General features: G+C 31.0%; 1 protein-coding gene across 1 annotated transcript in view; it reads right to left on the reverse strand.

Annotated features, from left to right (window-relative positions):
- Positions 1–21,351, reverse strand: part of LOC111001238 (CD151 antigen) — a 160,760-nt gene extending 139,409 nt beyond the window's left edge. Inside the window, exon 1 of the mRNA XM_045631995.1 lies at positions 21,219–21,351. The gene's annotated coding sequence lies outside the window, so the exon portion shown is untranslated. The remainder of the gene's footprint in view (positions 1–21,218) is intronic.
- Positions 21,352–24,492: the final 3,141 nt, after the last annotated feature.

Raw genomic sequence — 24,492 nt, forward strand, 5'->3', positions numbered from 1 at the left:
TCGTAATACGTATGTAATTGCCTGAAATAGCCATCTGTGTTCAGTCTTATCCATGAATTTGCGACTAATAAGGAGAAAATATATTATACTTGGGTTTATAGTTTGTGAAGCGACATAGTGTTATTGGAAATGGTATAATTCAGGTATTATATCCTAACAATTTCTCCCGGATTACATGGATTGCGGCAACATATAGGCAGATAACCAGATTCTAAGAATGATTCATATTAATTTGAGATCCACCTTGCACGTGATAATTGTATTGGCGATATTTTTTGAAACCAAGATATCGCCAAAGAGATTCCTTGATTTTGAATGGTATTTACATGTTTGTTGATAGTTACATCATTATACTTAAGATAATTATTTTATAAAAAAGGTTATATCTAGTTCGTAAAAAATACATTTTACACGAATTTATAGTAAATTTCAACAGGAATAGTTCATTGATATATTAAATACGTAAATGTAGCTTTTTAATATTAAGAAGTTAAAAAATCAATTAACGTTACGCATTAAACTATTTTTGACAATTGTAATATGTATTTATGTCCAACGTTTAAATATTTACAATATTTACAATTTTCTCCATTAATTAATTATTATTATAATAATTACTTAATGGAGAAAATATTAGGTTGTAATTATATAATATTGTTACTTGGTGTTATGAAAATTGTAAATAATTTATGAAACTATTTACTATCGGGGTCGTCAAAGTAGAAGTAGTTTTTCCTTGAAAAACTTTGGACCACGAGAAAATAAAACTCCACAAGTGCTGTTTATTTTGGTTACTTTGCCCCAAACCAATAAACAAAGTTACTAAGCAAATGACGGCGCAGTTTTTGTAAGATTTACTATAGTTCTCAACTTTGTTCGAGTTTGTCGCCACATGAGGTATTAGGTAACTTATAAGCTATAAAGGCTACAATTAATTTACTATTTCTCCTTTATTATTTGAACTGTATCGAAAAAATATTAACACGTTTCTCGTCCTAATTACGCAGACATCAATCTTTATACACACATGACACACTGCGTAGGAAAAGTCTGCGTTTAACGTCATGAAATACTGTAGAAGGTAAACCCTCAATCTTTGTTACATTGTATGTTTGTACTAGCATACACGGCAACTCACTCGCGAACCCCCTGGCATCCAGTGTCCATGGGCGGCGGTGTCACTTAGAAGCAGATGAGCCTTTTTTAAGAGACAGCTTCAACGACCATTAAACAACTGAATCTAAAACTATTTAAAATAAATAGCTGCTATTAAAATAGTTACTTAAATTCTCTATTACTAGTAAGTTTGGAACTCAATAAGTGGTTGTTCGTGTTACAAGCATGCCATACAAGAGCACCTATTATTAGATATTAATTATTCTATTACTCAATATTGGCTTCTCATTAATGATCTGATAATAATATGATACCATAAAGGAGTGTAAATAGAACAAAGAGCACTTAAAATATTGAATGTAATCTTTGATTTTAATGTAGGCACAAAATGTGTATGTGTATTATTTTAAAATAATTTTATCTAACTAGATATAAATAAAAATAAAATAGACTACATACATTTTAGGTGGATAGAGAAATGTGTTAACTGTCTACACATATAAATTCCGAATTTTCCGTTTTAGTTAGGCATAATTAATAAATTTATAAGGAAACAGAATACAGAAGAATACAGTTATAGATTTTTTTAATTTCATTCCAGCTGACATTTAGTACCTTTTTTTGGGGACTTTTATAAAGAACTGCGAAGACACATGTTCAGATGAAAACCCAAAAGATCCCTCTTTAAGTTGAAAAATATTAAAAAACATTATACATTATACATAACATTATACATTACAGACTAGCGGATACTTCCTGCTTCGCGCGGGTAGACATTTATTTTTTAAAAATAAAAAATATATAATGGTAGACATTTATTTTAAAAAATATATAATAAAATAAATAATGTTAACACATAACAACATGTAATATAAAATGGGCAAGGCGGGTGATTATGTAATTATTTTAAACGTAATAGACACGACAACTGGACATTAATTTTTACTTTGTGTAAGGTCGAACCACACCTATATGTATAACAATGTGTCTGGTTGCCCATCCCATACCATGAACTATGTGTCATAGCGCCGGGTATATTTTTATTATTTTTTATTTACATTGTAGATCACCCAGTGACTTTGGTATTACCTACTTATATTTTTATTAAAACAGCATTTTAAAACTAAAGTCATTGGACATTATACTACAATAAATATATGACAATCAAATGATATTTTTGTTTCTCAACAGATAAACGACATCAAATATTTCCCAGTTATAAACAGTCTTCATGATCATTAGAAATAAATATGCCCAGACTTAAAAAGGTTGTAGCTGCCCTGAGTCTTTATTATCGTACATATTTGACCACTTCTTGATCTTTATTATCACTGTTATAGTTATTATTTGTGTATAGTTTGTCAGATTTTTAGTTCATATTTCGTTAATGAAAAGCATGATAGCAGCAATGCTTGGCAAAACTAAATATAACGAAGCAAACATGTAAAAATTAATCAGAATATTTACATAACTTTGTATGTTCTTCAGAAGTCTAGCACTCGCATAAACCTAACATAATATTAAATACATACATCTGAATACTTAAATTATGGAAACATAAGCCCCACTGTACACAGCGAATATTAAATGCTAATATAAAATGCTATGACGACGTCGCGTCTGCCTGTGTAACTTCAACATTTGACAGATACTCGCTTATAAAACTAAAAAGACGTAAGCAAAATGTTCAGCCGTAGCTCGTATAGTATTCATATATTCTGTGGTAAACAAGAACAGTACGTAATAAAAAGATTTTTTCGAAACGGCCAAGGGCACTTGATGTTAAATGGTGGACACTGAAGGCAATTGCGGTGGCTTTTATTTTTTATTGTTATGTATAATTCATTAAAATATTTTATATTCATATAGTATTCGAATTAATTAAAAACACACGCAGCTTTTAAGACCTGAAGTATTTCCGAACCGATTCATTTTAGCGTCCTTCAAGAAAAAAGCATACCAATTCTTAAAAGGCCGGCAAAGCACTCGCAAGCTCTCTGTCATTGAGAGTGTCCATGGGCGGCGGTATCACTTGCCATCAGGTGAGCCTCCTGCCCTTTTGCCCTCTGTTCTGTAAAATAACCTATATTTCTGTTTTAAAAGTGTTCCGTTTTATAAAGGTGCAGGGTAAATAAATAACTACTAATACATATCTTTGAACAGTGCAATGTGAAAGGAACGTGACGAGCCTTCTACGCCTTCTAAATTAAAAAAAATGGACAAGAATAAACTTGTACCAAACAAAAGGCAAGACAGTGCGAAGAATTTATTGTTATTTGGTGTGTAAAACATGACACCAAAAAGTCTTAAGTAAAACATCTTTAAATTAACCATTGAGTTATCAGACATATAGTATATATTGATTTTAACATCTGTCATGTGACACAAATCGGCCACGGATTAGTCAAATAGAAGATGATATTTCATCTGTCTAACCATATTCCTTTCATATTAATTCAAATATAATATATGTAATATGTGTAGTTTAAAAAAAACGTTCAAAACTTAATGTTTCTTAATGTGTGACAGGCATGAGACGCCATAGGGAATAATGCGACGCCATCTTGTCCAGCGTTTTGGCGGGTTTTTAAAATTAGAATTTTTAAATCCATAACAGAATACAAATTTTTAAGACTGAAATATTTTTTAAATTCTAATGAAACACTCGCGTGACTCGAATTATTTTTCTATAACTTTTGTTTCTTAGTTATTATATTTTAGAACACGTGTTCTAGCTTATCCTGCAAAATATCTTGATAAAATATCGTTATTTAGTGAAGCAACGAGATTTTGGTGTAATGTAATACCACCCGGCTAATCTCGGCCTTAACGTCTCATATTCAATGATATCACCCCCTAATTGCCGTAACTGAGATTTATCTTGGCTCAAATAGGCAAATTACGTCATAGAGGAAAATTATGAAAACCATTCTACTGTTTTACGATATTTCTGGATCCCTGGTACTTTTTTAGGTTAACATCATTTTAAAGATACATATATAGCGTATATATGTATGTAGTCGTTGCTAAGTTCATAGATCATTAATATGATTTTTTACTTTGCCTATCTTTTTAGTAGCCAGGAGAAACGTTTGTCTCTACTACCCCATGAATACTGTTCGATTTTCCAGAATAAAATCCTAAATACTAAATAAAACTATTTTTTTATATTTCTTCCAATTCTATTCATAAAAACGTTCCTCTAAAATTGTATTCGAACAGCCGAATTTGGAGCTAACATATGTTACTTTTAATTTATAATGAGTTTCCTTTATGCGGCAAGGGACATATTTTCTACTTTTGAGCATGACGCATGTCTTATCGAACTATGACTCGACTCTGATTCTTATCCTAAGCCATGACGGTTTTGTCAAAATGCTACATTGAAAAATACAGTCAGAATTTATTACGATACGATATTATTACATATAAAGCACAGACATATGGGAATTAATATTGCCCTCATTCGTAATTTTCAAATGTTCTATGATATTTCTACTCATTTGTTTTAATTATACTTGTATAGATGTGGACAATATAATTTGAAGAATGTCAGTCAAAACTCAAATTATAAGTAGCAGTATCAAAGGTGTGTATTGTTAAACATATTGGCAAACACGTTAAATCTCATTTAGAAAACCTACATAAACATCGGTTTTTAAGTTAGACGCAATATACAATATACATTCTATTTATTCGTGCACATATTCAGTATGATCAAAAATATAACTTTATTCTTCTCAAGTGTATGTCCTCAAAGATTTTATAAGAAATTTAAAATGCGGGTGACGGTGTGGCACGAAGCCAACGTAACAAGCGTCTTGAGGTTTTGGTTTTTAAATGTAGGATTTTCTTAATATAATACCACGCATTGCTGCTTTTCTGTGAGATACCGAAACGGTTTTATTATACGATGTCTGAGGATTCGTGTCACCATGGTTACCATAGAAACAAAACTTAATTACAACTGAAGTAACATCGTCTCTTTTTGTCAAATTAAGTTTACGCTGTTATGAAATGAGACAGATTAAAATACTTATTATCATTTTATATTTACGCCGCAATAAGAAGCCCAGAGTAGATTAATATAAGCATTTCGTAGTTTTGCTATGCTTCAAAATTCATTTGGTTGTTAAATTAAAATTTGATATTTAATTCTAGTAGAAATTTCACCTGTACTAAAAAATACGGACAAGTTTTATATACATGAGTACTCTTGGCCTAGTGGCTTAAGCGTGCGCCTCACATCCCTGCGGTCGCAGGTTCGAGTCCCGGTTGTGCACCAATGGACTTTTATTCTATGTATGCATTATCATACGCACGGAGAATCTTGAAGGAAACTCAAAAAGTCGACAGTCGTGTATCAGGCACACCTACTCGCCTATTAGATTGTCAAATAATGATAAAACAAATACAGAAACTTTTACAAAATTTTCTTCATATATATAAAGATTGACTTCGTAATAAAACTTTGCATAGCTAATTGGTTAACTTTCCGAATTTCAGAATCCGGAAGCGTACGCCACCTGCTAAACACTTTGAATACTTTTTAATAACATGAAACTTTGCTTCGTATTTGTGCAAGTTTTTACAATCTTTGTAATCAAAAATATAATTATTTAAATTTCGCAAATGAACTAAATTTTTTTTTTGTAATACTTGACAAGCTGTAGAATAAAATATGCGTATCAATATTATTGAAAATGGCAATTGTTTTTAAAGTAAACATCTCACACCAGAATAACCGAACGTTATTTAACTTTGCGCAAAGTTCTGGAAGCTGTTATACTAACGTTATTTTCAATTGTTTTAGTTACGTTTTCTGCATAATGAGTTTCGGACCTTTATAGATTCAGGATTAAACAAAGTGCTGCCTGTCCTTGTGGCGATACGGATAAGGAGACGGTGTTACATGTTCTGACCGACTGTCCAATGGATACGATAGGTTTAACACTGAGCGAGCTATGGGCATAAAAGTAACGGAGACGAATTTAAAGGAAATAATGTTCAACATCAAATTAAGAGGCATCTTTTAGGGATTTGCTGTAATGGTTATACAAGAAATAGGTAGAAGTGTTTTATCATCGGAGTTACCAATACCACTTATGTAAGCTAATTAATACCTCCGAGGACTACATAGTCGGGGAATTATCTAGAATATATTTATAATTAAAAAAATGAGTTTCAATAGGGGTAAAGGTTAATCTGTAAACTGTGTATGTAATTCTTCTTTGATAAAAACGTACGATTAGATAGATTATTTACAAAAACACCATAAAACGCCTGTTAATCTAGGTATATACTTTTTTAAATGCCTTCTTACATATCCGATTAAGATGAATCTCAAATATCAGTTCTAAGTTAAGTTTAATAACCTTCATTTATCATTCGTCTTATGTTCGAATTTCAAAAACATATGTCAGTCATATAATTTAAGTGAATTAACGAATTTCTTTGTGAATAACAAAACTATAAAATTAGTGTAAGTCCTAAGATATGTTTTATGAATTTTTAATATAATACGAATATATAAATTTTCCTTCGAAAAGCAAAATGGAGATCACTTAAAAAAGCACACACACAACACATTGCACCCCTGCAAGCAATTTATAAACTGTTTTCCTCAATAAATAAATGGTCTTAAATAAATTACATGTCATTTAAAAGTATAAATCTGGTTTATTAAATGTGTCTTTTCATATTACATTTACTTTAAAAATGATAGCTTTACTTTAAAATGTCCGATCTCTCAAACTTAATCTATAGGTCACAGGTATTACTATTCAAACTGTTTCCCTCAGAAACATAATTTTCAAACCCGATATAATTAAAACGGCTGTAGGTACGGTTTATTTAACGAAATCGAAATACAGCCGAATGGACTCGGCGACCGCCAATTTCGCAGTTCATACATCGAACAATAATATTGATATCATGTTTGAAATTATTGTGTACTATCGTTGATATGCATTAAATAATCAATATTGAATTAAATAAATGTTTTCTATGAACTTTTATTGTTTTTATTTCAAAACAATAATAATTAGTGTGAGTGCAACGTATCGAATCAAGTTCACCACAAAAGATAAGACATGAGCAAATTTAATTAATTTAGCATAAGACGTACATTTCTTTACTTTACATTTTGTACTTAAAATGAATATCAACAAATAAATTACTTAAACAAAACTTTGTTGTAATTTTTTTACATTTGTGACGTTACGAATACATACAGAAGGTTGAGACTTGCTTATTAAGAAAATAACTATCATGGAACAGATGTAGAAATCTGAAGCCAAGACCGTACTGTTTTTTTACTATGAATGTACATGTAACTTTAACTTCAATAAATTATAATTTAAACTCGTATCTTACAATCGCTAAAAGGCACTCGAATTATTTAATAGCATAATAATTTCGCGTATATCCGTTAAAATAATTATTAAATCTTTTGAGATGTAATAATATATCTTTGGTTCATCCCTTTGGTTCTTTATATTCTAGTTTAATGTTGAAAATATACCTCGGAATAGAGAGAATATAAAATCTACGTCTGCTTTTGATAATTTTTAAAATCTCTTTTAATGTATAATGCGCTGAAATTGCTTTGATATCGTACTAGAGTAGGAAATTAACTTACGAAGGGTGGTTGGTTTATATTCGTTAATTATTTTTTGATGTATTTTATCAGTAGATCTCCGATGGCAAATGAGAAATGATGGCAGATGAGAAAAACAATATTATTTTTCAATGATATTGTTTTTATTACTCTATGACGATATTTGCAGCACGCATTTTGTCAATGTTATGTCAAAATCCACAAGTTTATCGAAAAAGTTTGAAATGATGAGCAATGAGCGCTATGCACTAAAAAAATTGCTTTCGTAACAGTAGTCAGGATTGCTTATATGGCGCTTCAGTATTCTGTAATTATCTTATTTTCCACGCATTTCCTTATTTTTTTCATTCATAAGATCCTACTCCTGACGATAACAAACACTACAAAAAAGAATTAGCGAAACCGGTTCAACCGTTCGCGCGTGATTCCGTGACCAAGGGAAATAGGGATTCATTTATATTATTTATTTAAAACTATTCGTTACTATACATGAATGAAGAATGCCGTAGTAAATTACTAAAAATTACTTGAAAATAAAAAAAAAATAAATTTAAAAATGTTCTATTTACAAACGGATAAAAATTATACATAGAATTTTTAATAAGCGACATACATGTCTTTCATAATGAGTCATATATTACATGATGTACGGGATTTGAAACAACCTATTAAATATGAAAACGAAATTCAGTCTTTACAGGGTATTTGGGTCAGCACACGTTTATGTGAATTTTTTCATGTTCCTAGATTTGCATGAGGTTTATGATCCTTGATAAAACAGAGGTCTTTTACGACTTCTACCTTACTGCCCTCGCGTTAGTTTACTCAACTGAAAACATATACGTAGAGTAATAAATTTTATTTACAAAAAAATTGGGGATTTCAAAAATATTACTTGTTCAAAATTACGGCACAACTTACTACGAAGATTGTTACTGGCTATGTTGTGAAAACTTATAACAAAGAAGACAAAGAATGTTCGATATATCAAACTTTTCATTTTTCTTATTTTCACAACAAAATTGCTTGTGAGTTTTCAGAAAAAAAACCGGAAAGTAAAGTATGTTATGTTGGTATAAAAAGTAATTTTACTAGCATGTTAAATATTTGATAACATTATCTTATGCTTAAAATAAAATAATTAAAGCTGTGAATATAATGATTTATTGTATTAGAAACGAACACCAGTGGACAAGAAATTCTATTTATCGTCGGTCAGAATAACTTCATTACCTTATCGCTATCTTTTAGCTATTGGTTTAAGGGAATGACGTCATCGCAGTGATTCTTGCCTCTGATTGTAGATCTTGCTAGACGGAACATCAAACTTCGACTTAATTTTTAAGACCTGTCAAGCTAATTACTTTCTCTGTGTAATTAAAGATTTAATGACAATATTACTAAAAAAAAATCAGTGGCACCACAACCTCTTTAGGTCTCGGCCTCAGATGTCTGATTCTGTTTCATGATCAATTTTCAAATCTAATAGGCAAGTAGGTGATCAGCCTCCATTGCTTGACACACGTCGTCGACTTTTTGGTTCTAAGTTTGGTTTCCTCACGATGTTTTCCTTCACCGTTCGAGCAAATGTTAATAAATGTTTTTTTTTCTAGAAACATAGAAAAAAAACAACTACAGATGTAGAAATAATTGCGTTAAAAAGCTGCGTTAAAAAGCTATCGCAGAATATGCTTTAAAGGAGACTTAAGAATATCATTACTTACATATCCTCACCTTCACACCATCACGTAACACAGCCGAATTACGTTTTACGCAGTTAAATGTATTTAATATTTTTATTGATTATTTCCATTCACAAATGTTTGAACCTTTTAGAAAGTATATACAAAATGTATTCCATCTAGCTATATCTTTAGTATAACTATTTTTGGTTTCATATAATTTATGTTAGCTGTAGGCATACGAAAGAAATAAATACATATAATTATTGTAATTTAATGTAATTGAATGTGTGGAAATTTCACATCAAAAGTTATTTTGGCGTATGAAACTTGAACGTGTTTATCATAAGCCACTGCTGGGTTATAAAAATAGGTTGTTTTGGAGGTCGTAAGGCAAATCATGCGTGGGACACGTATTTTTTCCCCCTGAAAAAGATTTATCAGTAGATCCATAAGGTGAGATATGAGTAAAGAAAAAATATCATCCATCTGAATGTTGAAAGATAAATTATGAATTACTTTTGTATATAATATATAATTTATGTTAGCTATAGGATATATATATATATATATATATATATATATATATATATATATATATATATATATATATATATATATATATATATATATATATATATATATATATATCCTTTATATATATATATATAAAATATCACTGACGCTGCAACCTCTTAAGGTCCTCAGATTTCTCAATCTGTTTCATGATCACTTTTCAATCTAATAGGCAAGTAGTTTATCAGTCAGTATCCAGTGCCTGACAAACGCCGTCGACTTTTTTGGTCTAAGACATGTTGGTTTCCTTACGGTGGAAGATCACCGTTCAATGGAATGTTAAATAGAATGAAAGTCTATTGGAGAACAGCCAGGGATCGAACCTACGGCTTCAGGGATTAGAGTCGCACGCTAAAGCCACTAAGCCAACATTGCTTTTATAGAGCTAAATTGCTATAGGACATCCAAATAAATAACTTAAATTCCAAGTACGTTAATATTAAACACCTTTGACATATTTCCTTTCAATTAAAGGAAGAGAACTAATAGATGTTGCGTCTTGTAATTAAATTAGTTGCACGTTCACACTGCTAACACGTTAAATGTAACTCGCCAGCAGCAAATGCATCAACTATTTTCTAAAACTTTCAATAGACAACTTTGTTACTAAATCCAATTATGTCACCTAAAAGCTCCATTGTTTTACTCAAATCATAACCGATTTAAAACCGATATATGCGGGAGGTTACTTGGCAACATTTTGTATATTGAAGGACAGTTATTTTGTTATTTACGCCTATTTTTATCTACACTACTAGCTGCTGCCGCGAACTTCGTTTCGCTGTATTATTATTTAATTAGGCTACGTTTTTAGTAGATACATACCAACATATGGAATATTTTACTATACTACCCTATAGAGAATGTTCGCTTTTCCGAAATTACTAGATATTAAATAAAACTATTTTTAACTCATCCCATTAAAAAAACAGAGTAAAAGGTACACCTCCGAGAATTGTTCATACCAACATATTTAGCATATTGATTTTTTTTATTTAGATAACAAATGAGTGTTTTCATATATATACTAACAATAATTAGTCTAGGTTTTATTAATGTTACTTTGTGTCGTTATTTTTTTTTACTTTCTGTGTTAGGACCTCTTGCAGTGGACCTATTATATTATATTATAGAATACAAACGTCGCTTGCATGATTATAATTTAACCTAAACAGTACAGAATTTTCCATCTGAGAGAGAAATTTTCACGTGTATAGCATTAACTGCGATTGCTTGTTAGTACCTAATCCCTGGCTTTGGTTTGATTACTAAATCAGTCATAACACCATTTATGCACTATGCATATACACAATCAGTGAGTTCATTATTAATATCGAGATACTCTCTCTCGTCAGTCCATAGCTCATGTCGGAGCGCCGTTGTCAGTATTGAAATATCTGGAGCGGATATGTTTCCACTAGTTTCTATCTAATGCCTGTCTTATTACAGTGTACCGTTTTGGGGATGATGAGTTTTCTACTTGTTCAATCCATCTGGTTGGTGAATCGCCACGCGATCTTTTTGCCTTCTGTAACCACGATCCGAGTTTCTCCAAGTTTTCATCGCCTTTGCGCCATCTTTATGGAATCACCATAAGTGATTTTTAATTAATCATTATTAAAAAAGGATAATATGGATAAGTAAGTTACAAATTATGTTAAGTTAATATAATAATTTTTTCTATTGACATAAAGTTAGGGTTATCACTATTTTATGACTCGCTATACCACGAACTAATCCCCTCCAACTTCCCACAAAAAATAATAAAACTTGGCGTCAGCATTCTACAAAGTTCTTCCTTCATTCTTTTAATTTATCACCACTCTTCCATAATATGCTATAATTTCCTATTAATTTTGCTATTTATAAATGCTAAATTCAAATAATTCATTAAACAGAAACCAGTACATACAGTAACGTGTTTTTAAGAAATAAAACAAATGACATTCTTCGTCGGAGAAATATAAATTTTATTAGCAGGGCCGCTTTTATAACTTCGAAGCGATTTCTTTGAAAAATATTGACGGAACGTGTTCTTTTAAAGAACTTTGAATGTTCTTTAGTTTGTTAAAATATTGTCGCTTATTAGTGTGTCTCTTTATAATTGGGATAAGTTGCTTGTGTTTTCTCGTCTTATATACAAGAAAATACTGTGATATATATAGATATATACTATAGATGTTTAAAATAATAATACGGCTTTTAATTTCCAATCCATACTATACATTCCAATTCCATCCATACTTTACATATACAATTTCAATTAGATTTATTTTTTCTTATTACTCGTTATTCTAACTTCATGCAGTAACATTGATCAGAACATCTTTTTTGGTAAAGGTTAGGCTAAACATGACTTTCTTTCACCAAACGCTTCCATTAACTATCGCTTCTTCAATCCGATTCCTTAAATTTATGTTGGTTATGTAATATTAAAAAAGATATGCAGTATTTTAGTAAAAAATTAAATGTTACCAGCATTTTAATATTTTTAATCATATTCAAATCAAAAATCTAAATAAATTCAATTTTATTAAAATAGAAATTTAAATAGTTAAATTAAACTTGGTATTCAAAGTTTTAATACCATTATAGCAATACACAGGATATCATTTCCTTTAATTTCAGAACTCAGATTTCATATATGAAGCTTTCATATTAAGACAATAGCAACTTAATTGAAACAAAGTTGTTCCAAATTCTGTCAAAAGCACAGTTGCATTACTTAATGCCGCCAAGAGTATGATAGTCTGTTGAAATTGCATCTAAATTGCCAAATGTCACATCCACAGAGCAAATGAAATCCTAGACTCGTTAGTTTATGGATTCGCTTGGGTCTGTTCCAATGTGAAGTGTGTATGATGTTTTTTATCGAATTATTAATATCTATGAATATTTTAATATTATTTAATATTAGAAATGGTGTATCCAATAAAACATATAGGAAACGATTTTATTTATGTTTTACATAAAAATAAAATCGATACAGAAATGTTTTGTCTAAAGTTTAAATAGAATGCCTTTGACTATGAGTAAAATTGGATATCCCACTACTTATAAAACCACTAAATCGTGGACCCTAGTACAACGGCATTATAAAAACCATAAACATTATACCTCTTTTAAGTCCTAGTTGCAGATAAATCCGCCCATACCTCATATATATATATTAAAGTAGTCTTTTACTTCAATATCCATTTACGACCGTCGATCCACACACAAGTGAGCGTTTTTTAAGTCAGTTTTTGCCATTTGCTGCGCATCACTACTACGTTGAACCTGTTGCCCAAAATGCAATTTTTTACTTGTATATCTTTAAATACAAAACTACTTATGTGATATAATTTAGTCTTATCCAATGATTTGTCTACTAGCCTCTTTATCATATCATTATATATATATATATTTTCATTCCTTTTTTTATGAGACCTGTGCTGCTGACCTTTCAAGAAGAGATCGTACATCTCTTCTTGAAGGCCCCTAAGTCGTATCTGTTTGTTAATATATTTACTGCCAGATGATTTTCCAAAGGTACGGTAGAAAGCGCCTCAAAAGTGTTGTGATATAAAGCACCGGGCCCCGAGCCGGAGAAGAACTTTACATTCTACGTCGTCCGTTGATGGAATTCAGTCGTAGGTAGTCCGAACAAATCTTTAACGCCCTTCTTATGTATTAGAAAATGCCTTCTATAATCTCCTAAACTAAACTAATATACTATACTAAACAACGCTTTTTATTATCCACCGCTAACGTTATGATATTTCTGTATTATAATAAAAAAATGCATTTCCAATTTTACGCCGTCCGCAAATAATTAGTAGATGTTGCATATTTATAGAATACGCTTCCTGGCGCCGCCAGATATTTTAAGCTTAAACTATACTAGAATGCTGTATAGCTGACTAGTGTAGTTTACAAATGGGCCATATGTATATGTCCCACTGCACATCAGCAGTACTCTGTAGCTTCTAATGATATTCCGACTTCAATGTTGAGTTTTTGTATCGCTCCATCCTATGGTGATATTATCGCTACGGACATCGGCGTCTGTGTTACTATTGGAAGTTATAGAGTACCAGTGCTGGTAGTGCTACGACATATTTTAGACACATATTGATTATTGGGTAATACTAAGCATGACTCAATAAATAATTTTAACATGCGAGTGTCATCGTTTGCAAGTCTCGACAGTGACATATAATGTAAATGCAATTCACGATTTCAAGATTAAGTTGGTGCTACTTAAAAATATAACAGTGAAATGTGGTTATTACAGCTCATTGTTAGTTAGAAGTATTATAAAGTTATGCACTATATCGGAGCAGGGCTATCGAATCAACATCTGACAGGAAAGACGCACCTTTTTATCCTATTTCAAACCTCTCCATGCTAAATGCATATATCTGGGTAACTCTAATCCCCTTGAAAGAAAACAATTTTTTTAACTATGTATTATTATAAACTTATAATTATTTTACATAATTTAAAAATTTTCCCTCGTTTCGCGTGCGTTTACAGCGTGTGTGGTCATGGTAAAACAATTCTAATACCCTTATTAATAACCTAATCAGTCTCTTTTCACCACAGGGTAAACACTATTTGACAGAAAGAGACAAGATGATTGAAATTACTGATATAATTTGTATTTGAATTAGTTTCATACACCGGAAAGCTTTGGGTCATGGCTTGAGATACTTTGAAATAGTCTTAAGAATAATATAAAAATAAACAGTAAAATATCTAAACCACTTGTAAAACCCACATGGCTATTTATTTATAAGTTCAATCATTGGAACGTTATAATCCAAGTTCCGCTTCGTAGATTAACTCCAACTCATGGCCGAATTAAACAAAAACTTGTCTAAAACTTTTTATATGTTGCTCATTGTTTGCAACTTGAAAGTGTTCTTGAGCAATATTAAGATTGAACATTTATTTGAACTAGTCTCTTTGTGTATAAATAATCTTAGTTAAAAAAAGAATTGTTATAAACTATCTTCTATAAAAAATAACGATCTTTTAAAAATGTACATATAATATTGCTGATGCGTTCTTTTATCAAATATCTTTTAGTAACTAATACAGATTTATTTATTTAGTGGTATTTTCCTAATACTCGTAGGTATGTAATTTCCTAACTAACTGATTTATAAGTCTGTCATAGACTCAAAAACTGCTTTTTTCCGCCATTATTTCTGAAATAGTAAAAAAATTGTCGTGCGAAGCCGAAAATGCCGCTACTAATATATAACAAGATTAAAATAAGAATTTCAATGCCACATAGAATCACAATCGGAAATTCATAGGTTCTAGTATTATAAGACAAGACTATTTCGTAATAGATATTTTGCATTCCACTCAAGCTCTATGCAATACGATAATAAAATGGAAATATAAAATGGAAACCCATTACGAGTCTTGGCTTTTTGCACTGTTTTCCACGTGGAAAAGATCTTCAGATTGGAACAATAAAATATTTCTTTTAACGACCATCGTAAAGTAGAGTATTTTTTTGTATCAATATTAAGACTGACTAAAAGAAAGTGTAATAAATAAAATAAAGGTAAATAACACGAACTTTTGAGTACATATCGATTATGGGTCATAAATAGAACATTTAAGTAATGTGTGCTTTGTCTCAAAATTAACTAAAACAATGAAAACAAGCCATATTATTATATTACCTTCAATTATTTAGTATTAGTACATATGACTGACTCGCATGGCATTTTACGTCACTATTAATACCTTTTAAAATATTAAAATAAAAACATATTTATGGTAAATTACCACTTTCTTTAATATGTTATGTACCCAATATATACGCCTTTTTAGAGATATTACCACACACATCTTCTTATTTCAATACAAATCTTTCAGGCATACCTAGATTCCTTTACGCATGAATTGATGGGTCTTCGTCAAAAACATGTGAAGTGATCAATTTAATGCACACAGAAAATATTATTTATAATTTTTATTTTGTTTGTAGTAGCTAACGTTAATAGCACGTCTAAACTTTAAGAAGGACCGAGTCGTTTAAATAATCGACTAATTACGTCTATATAAATATACTATCAGTCACCTTAACCCAGTGACCGCACGTCGCGGTACTCGTCACAGCGCTGTATTATTCAAAGCCAGCATTATCTCTCACGGGACCACGCTTTGATACATCTTGACATGAGCCCCTTGTTGCCTTTGTGCCTGACAGGATATATTTTGAATTACCTGGGGATTACCGAGGTGACTTTTTGACTGTTCAATACAATTTGAAATAAGATTGGACTGTACGTATGATTTTTAGTTTATATTATTTTATCATATACATATAAATACTTGCTTGTACAATATGTATAGTACCAGGATGACCGACCGCTTTGCTCGATATTTTTATATATATACATAATAAATTACTCGTTGAAAGATATAAGATATATATATATATATTTTTTTTTTTTTGAAATTTTCACTCCACTCCCCTGCCATAGTGTCCAGGGACTTTATGTATCACTGCTACTATTTAACGCGTCGGGAATTACGCCCCGACTACATCGGTAATATTTTTATTAACAATATTCATGGGCGAGCCGGGGCGCAATTCCCCGCGAGACCCGCTCTTTCTGTTTTGTTTGCCGCCTTTATGTAAAGAATGATTTTTTCGCAGAACCGTTCCAGGCACGGTCTGTGCTTTATTAACATGTCCTGTAGGCCGTTACGGTCTACAGTCATCTGTATTTGTTGCTCCAGGTCGTGCCTGGACGATGCGAATATAGGGCAGTGTAGTGATATATATATATTGTGCGAGCCAAGGCTGTAGATATTGCTTATGGCGTAGATGATGCCTAACTCGTCGGAGTTAGGCATCATCCATACTCAGAGTATAGACGCAGCCACTCTCTTCTTCTGTTATTTTGCATTCATTCGTTTCATAGGAATTAACTAAATCGTGGGAGTTACGCCTGGAGAGTATAGCCAGACGAAGGCACTCTCTTCAACTGTTACATTGCCCTCTTTCGTTATATAGCAATTAACATTTCATTAAATCGCTTATTTTCTATTGTTGTGCGTGAGTGGTTAATATAAAACGAGAATATTCTATTAATAAAAGCAACCTGATGCCCAGGAATCGTACACATACGCGTATACCACCGTAGTATGTATATATATACAGTCTACATTTCAGCTGAAAAATGATTGGCTTCTCTGGAATTTGATGCAAAACTGCAAATGCAAATACACAATCTGCTTTCTTTTTCTAGCTATATTTAACATATTTATAGTGGTCCCAGTGCTCAGACTTGAAGATGTAATACTTTAGAATCGGATTAAATTCTAAACCTATTTAGTGGAGTAAGACCGTTTTGCTGATCCATTTAGTTACTGGCTAGATGGCTACCGAACTTTAGCTTAGCCAATGATAATATTTATTCCAGAGACTGTTTACTCTAACACACTAAAAAGTCTCTCGAAATGTCCGATTGAGCATAGTAAACATTATTAACATTGTTCCGTCTATTTTACTGATAATATAATTTTAGTTGTAAAATGGCATCACTTGTTTAGACACTTTAGCCCCTATGACCCGCGGACAAAAGCGGACACAGTGCAGTAAAATAGCGAGGCTTTTCAGTGAACAGGTGGTAATTAAAGTGTTAAGTTGGCGCCTTATAGATAGTACTGGGAGCTGGTGCTTTCCTCTGTCAACGAATAAGTTTCGCAATACTGAATAAGCAAATGCTTATTCAGTATTACGATAAATGTACACTGCCACATAGACCATAATTTAAAAAAAAATCTTTTAATAATAATTTATTTATTTGATTTAAATGAAATTTCGTATATTATTTATTAAATAGATTATAATGCTATTCCAAATTCAAAAAAAGCGTTTATATGCGTTCGATTCAAATTATCAGTTTCTATATAATTCAATTTAAAAAAAGTGTTCTATATAGGTATACCTAACAAATGCGTTTGAACACGAATGCTTTCATAATTGCCACCATTTTATATCGCATTGTTTTGCAAGTTAATTAAATATCAATAGATTCATAAGTATCGTTTATACTCGGGACACGTGACAACATTACGTACAGCGACCTTGGTAACGTCGTCCAAGAGCAAACGTACTGATAACAAATTCTAATAAATGTAGCCTTGAGAAAAAGAAATACGATACTTAAGTTTGACATATATTGCTTCTAAATTGTGTAAACCTAGAACATAAATGTAGTTTACATTTATGTACCAACTGAGTCAGGTTCCGCTCTTAGACGCAAATTTGGTCAGTTGTACGTTCCGTTATACGCGCAATACAATTTTTTTTGTTATATGTATATAGCATATAAGTTTTAAATCTTTTCGCTGTCATCGTGGACAGAAGAACTGTATCTTGTATATGTTCTCACCACACTATTATTAACTTTTTAATTATATATAAACAACAGTTGTTTTAGGGTAATATTATAAAAGGGTATGATATAAAAGTGTCGTTTATAGTCCTTTTCATTGTCTACTCCCCTTCCCCTTTTTTATTATTATTTTCATCTAAGTGTATATCTTATGCAGTTTTGGAATTGCGCTCAACTTTACAATAATTAATTTAAAAAAATACTCGCAGAGGTAAACTGTACGAGAACGCTCGAAGCCAGTTCCTTTATATTAAGTTATTTTAATTGTACTATATTTCTTGCAACGAAATGTAAATTAAAGAAATATTTTAATAAATGTGTCCTTGGAAACTAGGTTGTATATGATACTTTTTCTTTGGATAGAAGAATTCTATCTCTTAGACTATTCTGGGTCAGACGTGACGGTGCCTTCATGTACTGACTATAAACGGCTTGACAGCTTACTAGTAAACAAATTAACATCAATTTGCAAACATTTAGGTTTACTGTATGCTAAGGAATTGTATATATTGGATACTAGTACTAGTTTATTATAAATGTATTATATACATTATTTCCACAACATATATCCTTATTTATTACCGAACTAATACGGCTGGAAATTCTCCTAAAAAATTGTAGCACCACGTTATTCTATTGTTAACTTAGTTCAGCGGTATAGAGGTTTCCATTGGTATTTTTATACATCTTGGATTAAATTATCGAAGTTTTCAAAAGGATAAGTCCTTTTAGAAAATATTCGTTTGGTCACAGAAGGTTTCAAATCTTTATGCGTGTGGTGAAGATAAAACTTATTAATTAGTTAAATACTAATAACAATATATCAACATATATTTAATATGTTTAATTGTAAAAAAATATTCGCTTATTTATCGATAAATATTATGGGTAAAATACTTATTTAGATTATAAAACTACATTTTAGATACTAGGTAAGTACTGTATATTTGTCTTAATAAGCGGTCTTTCTGTCTATGTGTGAAGGAAAACATCGTCCATAAACTGGCATTAACGGTCTAATAAAGGCCGACAACATGCTTGCGAGCCTTCTGGCATCCTTGGAGTCTTCCGGCATCATTTGGAGTGCTCATAGGCGGCGGTGTCACTAAAAATAGGGTCAGCTTCCTGCCCGTTTGTCTCTTATAACATTAAAAAGTCGACAGATAGATAGATAATCACCAAAGGCTGATCTCCATTCCTACAGGAAACCAAATAAAAGAAATTTTGAGCGCCACTGTTTTTTTTATATAAATCAACCGTATGGAGTTGCGAGAGTAGCTTTGGTCGCCTTAAATTTACCTAGCGATTGTCTGATAGTTTTCTATATTTGTGCTATCAAAAACATTTATGTTTTTTAGCGAAAGATATTAATTTTGTTTCTTTCTTATTTTTTATTGTATAACCACATGGCCCACAGGATCGCCGCGATGTGTCACACTTAATATCAAGTGAACCTCCGGTTTGTTTATTTATAAGAAACATTGTCATTTTGTGATAAAAGCAGATGAACTCCCTCGCAAACGAACAGGTAGGTAAACATAGAGGTTTTTTGATTTTTATATTATTTGGTTCTGCCCTGTGAAATTATTTTTTCTTGTTATTCATCAGCCCAATACACAGTCGGGTTTAAAATCTGTTAAGATTTACTACTAAGATACGTTATTACTACGTTATTTCAAAAATACATGCTCTTCGTAAATTTTGTATTAACTGTGCTGATAATATTAAATAATTCAATTATATGTACAAGAAATAAAAAGCTGAGTTGTGAGAGTATTTTTATTACTTACTAAACTATGCTGTATAATTGAAATGTAAATGTGACTTTTTAGGTAAAATATATGTCTTAAATGAGAATAAACTAATTTATATCTGAGTGTTTAAATAGTTGTTTCTTTATATAAATACTATTTGTATTATTAGGAAATAACTTGTATACACAAATAACAAGTTGAATAGGGCATATTATTATGAAGTATTTGGCTATCTATAAACGTGAATTTTAATAAAAACAAATTTTCTCACATTTTATATTGGCTGAACAACACAATAATAATAATATAAATTGGTTTGCCCGCAAACGAATTTTTGTAGCGTTAAGGCCGCCTCATTAAAATGTACTATTAATGTTATAAATAAATAATAGTGAATAGTATAAGACGTTTTTATGAATGTTACATAATAGTAGTAATTATTAAAATCATAAAATGGTGTCAAGATTCAGCATCTAAAATTCATATAACATATAAATTCATTTTAAGATAAAGTAAATATAAAAGTTATTAATACTTTGGCATGTTAAATTTAAAGTCACAATAATAGTTTTCGAATGTCAAACATGAAACAGAATTAATCATTATTATATAATACAAGAGTTCAAACAACCAAGGGCGTTCAATAATAAAATCAACAGTAACAGGTGTCTTTTGTACTATGTTGATGTTGTATTGTCTCATATTAATTAAATGGATATCATCCAGGAAAGCTTTTCACCTACTGTTGAAAGTATGTACTAGGCTCTAATACACTATTCAATATCACGTATACATAAATTAAACAACATAAATATTTTTTTACATAGTAGCCCCTTGGCCCACTGGGGGGCTTTATCGAATATAAATGTTACGATGACGCAGTCAAGTTTTATTTTATTATTAAATAACAACTGTCAAACTGAACTCTATTTCTGGCGCTCCCTTGCCAAATTGTTTGAAATTAAATAATATACATGTTTGTAAACGTAACACTACGTAAAAATCCTGTAAATTTTAGTCAAGCATTTTAATAGATACTAAATTATATTATGCTAACCTTATGTCGGTCTCCACTTTAAAAAGTTCAAAGTTCACTTCACTTTTCCGAGTTATTCCCTAAAGCACATTCCAATTTTCACAACACAATACGTATTTTCATTTTTATTCACGGAAAATACGTGATCTCTCCGCCAAAGACAGAATCATACTAAATGTACCGTTATACGTTCGGCGCAAAATCTGACCTTAACTACTTACAAAACAATTTCTTTGTTTTACACGCAGTACATTGCGTGTTGTATACACTGTGTTATCAACGCTGTCTAGCAAAATCTGCGATAAACACTAAAATAAACTTTAACTCTTATTCTAGTGAAATAAAATCCGTAAAGGGTTATCTTGCTATCAACAGTACGAAAATGCAATGGGAAAACACCACCTCTGGCCACTTGTTTTATTAATAATCTCTTAATTTGTTAACTAAAGCGCAAGATTACATTTCTTTAGAAGATTTAAATTATATTAATCAATAATTTCCTTCTGTTTAACGCTTCAAAGCTGAATTTTAAAATGAGTGAGTCAGTCTCATTCTGTCAAGTATATCTATCCTTTTCGGATATGCATAATAGAATTAAATAGTAATAGTTATACATTGGATAAAATTAACATACTTTCCATTTATACAGAATTACCATGAGTTTAACAGTAGTATGGATTTTTTTACTCATGTCGTAACATACCTATACTGTAAATAAATATAACAACTCTCAACAAAGGAAACTTACTCTTAATCTCTCAACTCAATGGTAACCGAAAAGTGAAAATACATAAAAACAAATTTACTCAAAAGAAATTAACGCCAAAACAAAAACAATTTCTCTGCTTTCAACATTCAGATGGATGGGATTTTCCCTTCATTCATATCTCACTCTAAGGGTCGGCTGATAAATCTTTTCAGGGAGAGAAAAATACGTGTCCTATGCATGACTTGGCTTACGACCTCCAAAACAACCTATTTTTATAACCCGGCAGAGGCTTATGATAAACACGTTCAATTTTTATACTCCAAAAGTATATTCTTGTAGGGAAGTTTTTATATGTGATGTTGTGCTTTTTTTTCCTTTGATGTGAAATGTTCCAGACATTCCTTTAAATTTCATAAGCATGCCCTAAGACGCATCTTTTTTGATTTCATTGAATTACAGTTCTAAATTAGTATTCCAAATACTAATGTAGAATATTTTTTAATTATTAGTTGTGTCGTCTATATAATTCTATACTTAAAATAATAATGTAATAATATTTTTTATAAAATTACAAGTGGACCTTATACTTCGTAACTGTCTTGCCTTTTATAAAATGTCTGATACATACACACATTTTTTTTTCCTTGATAAAAACTTGCTCGGCACACTGTCACATCGGTAACATGATCACAAAATACTATGTTTAATGTGACAAGCACTTATAGGCAAACATGACATACTCGAAGACATCATACAAATATTAAACAAAACAAAAATTACTAATAAAAATTTTTTACGAAAACTAAACAAAAATCAAATGTATATGTATACTAAAACAAAATATTATATATTTATTTAAATAAAACCAAAACGCACGCAGCTATGATAAAAAATATTAATAATTAAAATAAAGAAAATTTTAACAAACTTGATCATTACTTAGCATTTCTTAAGTATTACTTCGCTGTATTGCGATTTTACTTGCGACATTGAGTTAATTTATTATGAAAATGAAATATGAGTTTATTGAAAATAAATATAAAATAAAACAACTAAACAAAGTTACATTTTAAAAAATAAATTTCACAACCCTAAATGACTTGCATTTCCAAAATTTACGTAACAAAATACAATAAAAATATAAATTTACTGTAAAAAATGTTCCAAAACTAATTAAAGAATTTCTGTTTCAGAAGTAAATAAATTTTGTTCATTCCTTTGATTATTCAAAAGGAAAACGTTTTTCATTTGAGTGAAGAGAAAACAAAGCTACTTAATCAAAGTCAACCACAGTAAGGCTCCGCTATACGCATTCACGAAGTTATTTATATACAAATAAACCATTTTACGAACATATAATCGTCCTTATAAAAAAGTGTTTTATCCTGATAAATTATTATATATTCTAAACTGTCGATAACACTTTCAGAATATATTTTTTTTATAGAACAGGGGGCAAACGTGCAGGAGGCTCACCTGATGTTAAGTGATACGACCGGCCATGGACACTCTCAATGCCAGAGGGATCGCGAGTATGTTGCCGGCCTTTTAAAAATTGGTTCGCTATTTCTTGAAGGTCCCTAAGTCATGATTTTATATGTTATATTCCAGGTGTAAGTCCCATATGTATATATTTTATTTTTGTAAAACTAAGTATTTTTTTCTATTTTGCAATGAAGTCTACGGGACAGCAAAAAAGTCTGCTATCGCCCACTGTAATTATCATATTCAACTTCAAAAGCTTCGATTTTGTCCTTATCACAAACTTATAAACGTGGACAATACATTGAAAATGTCAGGTCTATATGACTACTACAATCAAGACAACTAAGAAAAAACAAAGAAGTATATGGTAGATCCGAATCAAACCATATCCTAGTTCGCAAAAAATAAAACCCATTGTACACATTTATATTCATTGTATTGCTAAGAGGGGCCTTATCATCTAACATTTAGACTCAACCTCTATAAAGATAAAGGAAAAGTAGTCCTGAAAGGGGAAACCTACGTGGAATTTTATATCAGAAGTATATGTCAATTTGGTACGATTTGTTTCTTCGCTGAAATTCAAGAATCTCTTTAGGTATGTAACAAAGTTCGTTTTCTACAGAATACGAAAAATATATTCTATAAGAAAGCTTTTGGGTGCTACTCTCATTTTATGCGCTAATAGACTATGTGCACATCTCACACTGGCTCGTACGCTGGAGGAAGAGAAGAGGAAACCGAAATACCGTAGACCCAATGAGTTCACGACCATTGTCATGCATTGAAGGCTGCTTACCTACTTGCAAAAAAAAGATCACGAAATATATACCGAAATCTGAAGCTCAGGCATAAACCGCTGTAGCGCATGTTGTCTGTCCCATGTTACTCATACTTCAAGTATATAATGAATAGTGTTTGTCGGTTTTCCAATCCGGAATTTGTTACTAAATTAGAATCTACTAATCGTTCTACGTCATTGCTACGCCTAGTATACAAACAATGTTGAAAACATATTAATGAAAATAGTTTACTATACATTTTTCCCAACACTTTAAATTTGTCTAAGAAGCGACTACCGACTCACAACCGCTCGTTATC

This window comes from Pieris rapae, chromosome 17 (genome assembly GCF_905147795.1).
Source record: "Pieris rapae chromosome 17, ilPieRapa1.1, whole genome shotgun sequence".
In the NCBI taxonomy this organism is placed as follows: domain Eukaryota; kingdom Metazoa; phylum Arthropoda; class Insecta; order Lepidoptera; family Pieridae; genus Pieris; species Pieris rapae.